Source organism: Poromitra crassiceps (assembly GCF_964638095.1).
Source record: "Poromitra crassiceps genome assembly, chromosome: 25".
In the NCBI taxonomy this organism is placed as follows: Eukaryota; Metazoa; Chordata; class Actinopteri; order Beryciformes; family Melamphaidae; genus Poromitra; species Poromitra crassiceps.
The window spans coordinates 19,567,122-19,578,508 of record NC_139649.1 but is presented as its reverse complement, the minus strand read 5'-3'; positions in this window follow the sequence as shown (position 1 = coordinate 19,578,508).

Here is an 11,387-nt window from a genome sequence, read left to right as displayed (position 1 = left end):
TGAGAACTCAGGGGTAATCTAAATACTTACTTTGACCGACAATTTTTTTTTCCTAAACTTATAAAAGTGCCATATTAAGCGTTAACGGTGGTATAGAGCTCAAACGGCTCTGTCGTGATCCTGGCGCATTGATATGAACGGTGGGTGTACATTATCACTGTACATTATCACTAATTAATGGACACCTTGCAGCCAATCAGAATCGAGTATTCACCCAGACCATGGTATAACATTCATTAATGACATATGTTTCACTTGCAGTTTCCTAAGCACAATGTTGTAGTGGGGTAAAGGAGGTACTTGGATTCAGAAATCAGGGAAAAGTTGGCCTATCCCTTTAAATTGTACTAAACATCAGCTACTACTGACAGTTCCAATCAGAAAATGGCCTTTAAAAACCCATATTGGTCGAACCCTAAAAGAGAGCACAGAAGAAGAGTTTTACCTTGAGCACGATCTTCTTCTTGTTTTTGGGTGGGGTGCGTCCCACCCAAAGAGCAAACTTGCAGGGGTCTCCTGCAACATGCTCCGTCACACCCAGCTCTGATGTCTGTGCAGGGAGAGGGAGGAAGACGGGAAGGTCATGCGTGATGTCATCAAAAAGGGACAGTGTAAAAAAAGTACCGTAAATTCCGGACTATAAGACGCACCGGTCTATAAGCCGCACCTTCAAAGGTGACTATTTTTTTCTTCTATAAGCCGCACCGGTCTATAAGCCGCGGGTGTTTTGATGTTTAATTACCATATGTAAGGCTTCGTGCACAGAGGGGATTGTCGGGAAACAGATGGCTGTTTGGGGAAGCTCCCATTTATTAACATTTCAACAAAACAAAAGTCAGGTCACTAATCCCCAGACAAAATCACACATTGTGGTATTTTTTGTTTTTTTTACAGTGCACACAGTGTCCGCGGTGTGGTGAAAAGAGGGCAAGAGAGGAAATTAAAACAGAAGTGGATTTATAGTTAGAAAGAGTGCTAAAGAAGAGAGAATTCCGTTTTTTATTTTTTTATTTTAGTTACTCACAGTACTATTGACCAGTCCAACTCAAAAGATATTCGGCAGTTTCACTTTGAGCTCTTGTTCCGCCGCTGGGCACACAGTGTCCGCGGTGTGGTGAAAAGAGGGCAAGAGAGGAAATTAAAACAGAAGTGGATTTATAGTTAGAAAGAGTGCTAAAAAAGAGAGATTTTTTTTTTTTTTTTGGAAAAAATCCATAGATAAGACGCACCGTTATATAAGCCGCAGGGGGCAAAAAAGGCCAAAAAACGGGAAAAAAGCCGCGGCTTATAGTCCGGAATTTACGGTACTTATTTTCTCATCTACTAGTCAACATTTTCAAGAAATGATATGAACACATCCAACATTCAGAATCAAATAAATGCCAGATTGGCGATGGGTGCTCTCTGTTCAGTCACTGGTGGGCGGAGGAGTATCTTATCATCTACTTACCAAGAGTTTGCTCCTGTAGCTGTATTTGCTGGTGCTCTTGGCGATCTTCACCTCTTTGCTGAAGACCAGCGACTTCGCAAAGAGGAACAGCTGCCGCTCTCGCCCCTTACGGATCACCTTCCTTTCATCCCAGACCTGGAAGGAGCCGCAGTCGATCATCTCCCCCTCTGACTCAACATCAACAGCTGGAGAAAAGTGGGGAAAGGAGCTGTTATTCCCTGGAGTCAAGCATAGATTTGTGCTGTTTTTGTTTTGTTTTGTTGTCAAATTTGACTTCAAGATGTGAGAGGGTTTTACAGAATGTAGGGAAACAGTTGATGGAGAAATCTAGAAGGAGACGGTAATGCAACATAAAGGATGCCAACTGCCATAAAACACCACAGAAGAAGACTTCCAGACATCTCACCTTCCAGGTTAGAGAGGTGCATGGCGTTGTTGGCACTCTCTGGAACACGGAGCATCACCTCCAGGCCGTCCTTGACGTTTCCTTTGCCCTGGCTGCACTTCAACAGCTCCTGAACACACACACACAGAAACCATGACAACAGGAACCATGGAGACGGCAAACATTGCAACTGGATGATACTGCGGTAGCCTGGCATGGCAGGTTATTTACCTTTAGCAGGAGCTGATATTTGACAATCCTCTGCACGGGTTTTAATAGGTAAGAGTCGATGGTTTCGGCCTGTGAGTGCCTTTGTTGGATCGCCTGTAACACACACACACACACACACACACACACACACACACACACACACACACACACACACGCACACACAGAGAAACGCAGTGCTGTGATTGGAGCAGAGTGATTTGGACATATTTTATTACCGGCCAATGGGAGAAGGAGATACCGTAAATTCCGGACTATAAGCCGCACCGGTGTATAAGCCGCACCTGCAAAGTTGACTATTTTTTTCTTATATAAGCCGCACCGGACTATAAGCCGCGGGTGTTTTAATGGTATTTTTTTTATTTTTTTTATTGTGTTTTAATGTTTAATTACCATATGTAAGGGTTCATGCACAGAGGGGATTGTCGGGAAAGAGATGGCTGTTTGAGGAAGCTCCCATTTATTAACATTTCAACAAAACAACATAACACAACACCACCTGTGTTGTTTTTTACAGTGCACACAGTGTCATACAGTGTCATACAGTGTGGTGAAAAGAGGGCAAGAGAGGAAATTAAAACTTATTATAGTTATATAGGATTTATAGTTAGAAAGAGTGCTAAAAAAGAGAGTTTTTTTTTTTTTTTTTTTTTTTAAATCCATAGATAAGCCGCACCGTTATATAAGCCGCAGGGGCCAAAAAAGGCCAAAAAACGGGAAAAAAGGTGCGGCTTATAGTCCGGAATTTACGGTACTCACGTTGAAGTAGGATCCGGCATGCTGCAGGATGAGCTGGTTGGAGTCGGGCATGTTCTTGCAGTAATCCACATACATCTGGAACTTTGTAGCCTACAGGAGAGAAACCAGTCACAATCTCAGCATCACTGCTGCTGCTGAGGGAAAATGCTTCAGATCATTCGATTTTATTGAGAACTGTGTATGAACCTATATATTGTACCTATTGTAATTAGGGATGCACCGATTGCGATTTTGTTGGCCGATTCCGATTTTTGAATAGTCTGACTTGCCGATACCGATTTTTGCCGATTCCGATTTTCTTTCTAAGAACAATAATTGACGGGTTATTTTTTGAATTTTTTTTTTTTTTTTTTTACTTTGCTTTAATAGAAAATTAACATGCATGTCACATTTCTTATCATTTGCATGAGGTAGGACGATCTCACTCAAAAACATCTAAAAATAAAAGTGTTCCAGATTACTGGACAGAGCTGTTCTTTTTTGTGTAAATACAATGAATATAAAACAATTAATTCCAGTATATCCCACAGCTATCGTGCATTTACTTTTCCAAAAGAAAAAACGTGCAACAGAACAGGGGCTTCAGATGGAAAGTAGCCTATGGCTGAATCTGTTACAAAGCATATCTTCCCCTATGGCAGGGCTATTCAATTGGCGGCCCGCGGGCCGAATCCGGCCCGCCAATCAAGTCCGACCGGCCCGCGAATGAGTTCCCAAAAAAAAAAAAAAAAAAAAAAAAAAAAAAACTTTTTTTTTTTTAAGATTTTTTTTTTTTTTTTTTTACAATTAAACCTCATTTACTTATTACACTCGACTGGTTGTTTTTCAGATGTGATGTGAATCTAAAGTGAACTAAACAAGTCAGATCCACTATAAATGTTTTTCAGTAGATGCTGTGATGTAGCCACAAGAAAGGTGCAATATTCATGTTTTTCAGAAGATGGCGATGTGATGTTGCTAATCAAGAAAGATGCATTATAAATGGTGTTTCAGGAGATGTGTGATGTTGCTAGCTATAGGTTCTAAACAAGAAAGGTTCAAATGTTTACAGTAGTTTTCCTTTCTTGCTGCACTACAATGTTACAATGCTGTGAGACAGAGCTAAACACAAAAGATGCAATATTAATAGTTTTTCATGAGATACTCAGTATTTAATACGAATACTAATACTAATAATAGAAAAGGAGAACATACTGAATAATGACATCACAACAGTATAATCCTAATGTTAATTTAAAATTAAATATTCTTCTAAATATGGATAAAAGTCCAAAAAAGATAAAATCTTCTTCGACGCTGCCCTTGCGGGCAGCGTCGAGTTTCCATTCCTTACAGCACCCCCTACTTAATAATAGTTCCAGCGCGGCTGCGAAAATGTGGTGGCGCATTGTGTCAAGTGTACATATAATGGCTCGGGGAACGGTCCGGCCCCCGGTCCCTTAGGTTTCTGACAATGCGGCCCCCTGAACAATTTAATTGAATAGCCCTGCCCTATGGGGTTTAATGTTTTTTTTGTATATGTCCCTGCCAAATAAACGAATAAAATAAAATAAATAAACGTCAAAATGTTATCGATGGACAAGGAGTTTATAGCCAGTGGGCCCTATCGTTGCATCGGCGCAGTTTCTAGGCCGAGCGGCAGGCGCAGATCAAAGCAGTGGGCGTGGACAGGCGCACTTGATATCGTCGTGCTGGCGCTAGATGCAGCCCAAAGCATTACAACCACGCCTTTTAGGCGTAAAATTATGCACTGTCATGCTCATTGGATAAGTGCAATAAACGAATGGCACGCTTGCCTTTTTAGCTCCAATTCCACTGGTCCCGCAAAACCAGATGAAACCCAAGCCTCTGATCCCCCCCCCCCCCCCCCCACCTCCCTTCATCCCGTCTGTCTCCATATATCGGCTATTATTCCATATTATGATGCTTCTCAAACCAATCTAACTGCAGTTTAAATACTGCAAGCATGTAAATACGCTACACTATAGCAATATCAAAGTGAAAATAATGTTCTATGCATCAGCTAGAAAAATATAGCCTATTAGATTGGTAAAAGTTTGTCCAGAAAGATATCATTTTCTCTCGCCTGCTGCAGGAAGGATGATGCACATAAATATAGCCTACATTATGTCAAGTCATTGCATAAATGTGTTTTTATTGTAAAACTAAATGTGAAATAGGGCCAAGTTATTGGAGGGACATCACAGTATAGCAGATGCCATTAGAAGCGCGTTCCGAAGCGCGTTCCGCTGTTACTTCTCTAAATCACGTTAACTCGACAAGGGGTATATATAGGCCCAGGAGGACATATATGTTTCACATAGGGTGGTGTTTTCATTTCGATGTTTTATTTGGTCCAATATTGAAATGTTGACAATGGCAGGCTGTGTTACCATTACACATTCATTTAGAACTACGGTACCTTTTATATCTATTTTGGCTCATTTGGTTGCTATTTAGTAGCGAAATGGAGAAACACAATGCATGCTGGGAACTCAGAGAGAGAGAGAGAGAAGGGTGACAGAGAAGAGGCAGTGAAGGCACAGAATAGGCCTGCTTTTCAAAAGCGCAAAGCGCTAAATGTACGCCAGGTCCCAAGATATCACTAGGCTGGTATTTAGCGCCGACACGCCCACTTTGGGACTGCGCCACGCCCATTCGGCCTAAAGCGCATTTGGCAGCCTAAAGCCTATTGCTATCTTGCCGAAACAGGCGCAAGGCACGTTTTTTTGCGGTTAAGGCCCGTAATAGCGCCGATGGCCTGTGGGAGAATAGAGCCCTATAGGTCTGGAGCCCAGAGACCTTCGAAGCCATGCCCACTCTACAGTTGTGGATTTGGCTGTTATTGAGTAGCCTAGATGAGGAAATGAGTTTGAGTTGACTCAGTTTGAATATCGTAGTTTACACACAGTCCGTTTTTTTAAATCCGCCATTCGAAAAAAAATCATCTCGCACAGTAAACCTTGCACACTGGTCCGATGCGTTTTATTATTATGTTCGTCGTTCTATTCACAATACGAAACAAAAGTCCTCTCCTGTATCCACGTTACAACGTGACTGGCAGATAGCAGCAGCAGCAGCAGGCAGCGGTGATGTGGAGTGCAGCTGGTCGCGGAAGAGGGGTGAGGTGAAGCGAGCTGCTCAGACTGGACTGGAGTGGACTCCAAACAACCTACCCGGCCCCTCCAGTCCGCGGCTCCACACTGACGAAGACATGCTGTGGCATGTGTGTAGTGGCAGCAACTCAGCAACTTTTGGCTGCAACTCATCCGTCGGTCTCGCTGCTTTTGGGTGCGCGCACGTCACTTGAAAATCGGCTCACAGAATCGGCATTTTAGAGTGACCGGCGCAGATCACCGATCGAGGCCGATCACGTGGAAATCGGCCATTTCCGGTCACGTGCCGATCGATCGGTGCATCCCTAATTGTAATCCTTAAGCAATTTCTATGAGCCTTTGTCCACAAATCACATTCAAAGCCAAGTGTAATAAAAAAAAAAGTTGTGAATAGATTGTCTTTATTCCTACAAAATTAAGATTGGGATTTTTGGACAGTATCTATGTTATTTCAGCTAGACTAAAACATTTATGTTCTTATTCCTGAAAAGTTTACCATTTTGGAGGTGGGCTTTTATTGGATGACAGCTTTATGCAAACACAACAAACAGTGGTGAACAGACAGTACATACCCATTTGACGAAACATTGGCCCACTTCGTCGTCGTCCGCTGGCAGCTGCTCAAATTTCTCCAACTCTTTGAGGAAGACGCTGTGAAAGAAAAAAAACAGGGAGAGACACAGACACAGACACACACAGACACACACACACACACACACACACACACACACACACACACACACACACACACACAAAACATCATCATTCAATATCTCTAAAATAAAGTTATAACAAAGTGATTGCACATTTCATTTGATTTTTATCTGATGAAGCAATCTGGTTAACTTTGTTCTAGCAAATTGATTGCAATTGCAATTTCTGTTTGATTTAAATTTATTATATAAAAAAAAAGCACAGATGTAGCAGTCGCAAAATTTTGTATAAAGTTGAAATGGAAGTTGTTTTTTATTTGGACAACATTACTGAAAGAAAATGGAAAGGAATGGTCATGCTCTTGATGTTATTTCAATAAAAGTCAAACAAGTTTGAGAACCACTGTGCTAGGGAAACCTAGTTATGGATTGTGGAAAAAGTTTAGATTTTCAAAATCTACAAATGTTTTTATTTTATATAGTTGGCTAGCGACCATGGTATAAGTGGGATAATCAACTGCTGTTGATGATCTGTGTTCTCTTGGCTTACTTATGGTGAAATTCATAGATGTCCTGCATGTTCCCAAAGATGATGTGCTCCTTGTTGATGAGCCCTGGAGGAATCTCCTCAACTCCACCGGTCATCTCCCACAGGTACGTCTGCATGGAGAACATAAGAGAGATCACCCACGAAACATCTCCAACAGGGTTCTTCCTATACATTTCCAATTGAAAATGATCTACTGCTGCAGATTATTCTTCACAAACACGAAGAAAGATTTGTAGTGATACTGTATGTGTATCAGAGCTTTGGTACAACTGCCACTTTTGAAGGTTTGGAAATGATCAAATTGGTTTTGCATACTTTCCGAGACCCTCTGTTGTGCAGCTGAACTTACATCTAAGCACCGACGCAGGTCTCGTACGTAGGCCTTTTCTGTCTGAATCAGCTCTGCCATGATGAACCTAGGAGCACACACACACACACACACACACACACACACACACACACACACACACACACACACACACACACACACACACACACAATGAGCTATTGTCATAGGTACCCTCCTCATTCATCAATCTCCTCCCACACCTTCTTAAACATCAAGTTCAAAGGCTTTAAAGGCCCAATTCCCTCAAAATCAAGGACACGGGAAAGGGGGACGTACTGCTTCTTCCTCGCCAACTTGAGCTTCTTCTCATTGACCTCTGACCCTGGAGCCGTGGCGGGGATGATGTCCAGCTGCAAAAACATGGCAAAAAGGGATTTGTTATAATGGTTGACAGTTTTTTCTGCTTTATTCACCTTATGTAGCCCCGCCCACTTTACCTTATGTAGCCCCGCCCACTTGACCCAGTTGTGTTATGACTCCCTGTTCAAAACACCGTCTGTTTTACCTGCATCGCCAAATTAACTAATGTGATGTGAGCATATCAGGTGCAGGGTTTAATAAAATCATAACATCCTTTTGCTTCCCCTGTTTGGAATTGAAATTGAATTGGAATTAAAATTGAATTAAATTAAATGAAATAAATAAAAATAAAAAAATAAAGAAAGTTGGTAAATCACCTTGGTGACGAAGGAGGAGGTGGGAGCCGCTTGGCCCAGCTGCTCAAAGTGCTGCAGCTTCTCCTGGAAGGACAACTCAGAGGGATCGTCTGGAACCGCTACTTCTTCTGAACCCGTTCTTCCTTCTGCAGCGATCAGTCTGTCTGTCTCATTGGCCATTTCTGATCTGAACATACAGAGACATACAAGGTTCAAGGTCAACTTGATTACATACAATACAAAGTGAATAATATGCATGTTACAAGTACGGCCTTGCAATATTTTTGATGAGAGATTCTTGTTTCTTTACCTGAAGTGTAATTCATTCATTATTATTATTATTGTTATTGTAACAAGTTTGACGCGGCGCTTTGGCTCTTGGGGGCTGACTGGAGTGGGTAGGGCCGGTGTGGGAGAGTTGCGAGGCGAGGAGCGGTGGGGGGATTTGGGAGGAGAGGGTCGGCTCTGCTCAGCTTGAGGCTCGAGGTGGACCGCAGGAACAGGAGCAGAGTGAAGATTCGACCTGGAAATTAGGAAATCAGAAGGGGATTTAGATTTTTCACTGGTGCTTGAGACAGTCTAACATAACTTTAGAAAAAGTGTGGTTTGTCTTAACCAATGAGATCAGTCATTTGTTCATTTCTACCTCCAAGAAATGTTTGCATTAACTACAAAACTATCTGCAGCAAGGACTTTCAAGTACTTTTTCCAAGCACTTTTGCCCCCTTTCAAATCAAACGGGGGATCAAATTTGTTTGCATTATAGTAATAATATAATAATACATTATATATATTGTGCCTTCAACAAGTCAATTTAAAGTCTACTTAAAGGAGGGGGGAAAACAGACAGACCTTGGTGTGAGGAAAGCATCTTCTGAGCGACGAGCGAGAGGCTGACGTTTCAAGGACAAGCCGACAGGAGCCTGCAACACAAAGCCCTGAGGGGCAAAGGAGGCTGCCGATTCAGACGAGTCCACAGGAGGGAGCCAGTCGGCCGGAGCTGGGTCCAGAGACAAGGAGAAAAAGGTATAACAGACAAAAAATTAGACAGCATCGATATGGGTTGTGGTACGGATGTTGTGGAGACAGTCATGGTGAAAACAGTAGAAAATTGTCCATCCTTAATTGCGACTTCATGCTGCACTATCACATAAATGATAGCGAATGAAACCACCACAGATCGCTGAACAATCAAACATCAAATAAAACTGCCTTCCATTGGTTTAGACCAGGGGTTCCCAAACTTAAGAATACCGGGGCTCACTTTGAAATGTGAAAATCTTCCACCGAACCCTTTAATCACAACTCTGATCAGCACACGCAACTAAGATGATGTATTTCCCTATATATTTTTATTTCATTAACAGAGCATGTGAACATGGGCATATGGCAAATTAATAATCCATTAATAAATAAATAAAAGCAAAATACCTAAAAGCCAGATTGCCAACATTTTCTCCCCCTTACTCATCAGAAATATTTGCCTGCACAGGGGTTAAAGTGGGATTTGACAGGTGATTTTGAAAAGAAAATGCACACGCATTTCACCTCCTACTCTCCAACCAATGCACATAAACAACCAAAGATGATCTTAATCCTAAGTTTTTTTTGTCCTAGTAATCCAATTACAATTTACCTTTTTTCACAGTCATGCTTCGGACCTGTAGTTCCTTCTGAACTTTTGATTTCTCCGGTGACTTGCATTCTTCCCAGCGCTCGACCAGTTTGTTTGCGTTTACAGCCACCTCTGTGGAGAAGTGGAAGAGTTGTGGGATATGACAGGGTAGCCTGGTGATATGAAATATGATTTTGATTCCTGCAACAGCCAATGCATCCTGTCAAAACATCCTTGAGAGAGACCCTTATTCGTTCTTTAATTATTATTATCATTTCTGATTCCCTCCCCCCATTTTCTCCCCAATTGTACTTGGCCAATTTCCCCCTTGCTGACTTGAAGGCGGGTTGAAATTGAATGGGTGACAGGTCATAGCACCGATGAGAGAGTGGTTTGAAAAATGGGCTGCGCCTCCCGTGTCGTCTGATCGCAAAGTCGTTACTGACTGGCGAGGACTGAATCCACCGCTGGCCAATCACTGGCCAAGTGAACGGTTCCCTCCCATAACCAGCCGGCCGAGGGAAAGGGTCCCAGACCCAGAGAGAGCTCTGCAGCATGCAGTAACATAGCGTTGAGACTACTTTTCACCTAACAGCGGGGAGCTTCACCGGCAGGACATAGCACGTGGGAGGATCATGCTATTCCCACCAGTTCCTTTCCGGCCCCGAACAGGTGCCCCCCGACCGACCAGAGGAGGCCCTAGTGCAACGACCAGAACACTTAGCCCTAATCCGGCTTAATTTCCACCCACAGACACCACCCAATCGTGCCTGTATGGACGCCCGACCAAGCCGGAGGCAACACGGGGGCGTGAACCTGCAACCCTCGTGTTGGTAGGCAGCTACAGCTTCACTACCCGGTGAAGCTACAGTGGTACTTCCAGCTTGATCAGAGACGTTGTGAATATGACCCTGGTTTGTTGTACTGTACGTACTCTTTTGTAACCAAACCACCTGGACACTACTGAAGTTACTCTTCTTTTTGGAATGAACTCCTGATGTGAAACAAGGTTCAAGGTTCAAGGTTCAAATAGGTGAGTGGACCTATTCAAATAGGTGAATAGGTGAGTGTAGCCTATTACCTTGAGCTGTTGCCTTGTCCTGAACGGTCTTGGTGTTGGCTGCCATGATGTCCAGGGTGGAGCTCTCGAGGTCAGGCATGGTACTGTGGAGATGAATGTGACATGAGCTGTGTCACTAACTTACCTAGTTAGATATATTATTTTAGTTAGTTATATATTAAAACTATAACGGCAGTTGCACCCGAATTGGCCAAACTGTGTTTACAAACATGGTGATTCATCCCAATGCAAAACCTCATCTCACGTTGAAGAGAGATGAGGACGTTATAACTACATTAACAGTGTAACGATAACAGCGTAACGTTCCTACGATGAGGAACGTTATAACTACGTTAACAGTCTAGCGTTAGACTGTTAACATAGTTAACGTCCAAGACGTTATAACTGCACAGCCTAGCATAACGTTGTCCACTCAAACACACATCATTAGACACGGAGGGAGGCAAAACTCACTACACATATTCACACACACAAACACACACACACACTGCAGGCAGAGAAAGCCTTCGACAGAAACAATCTGTCTAACGGTGTTAAAGTCTGTC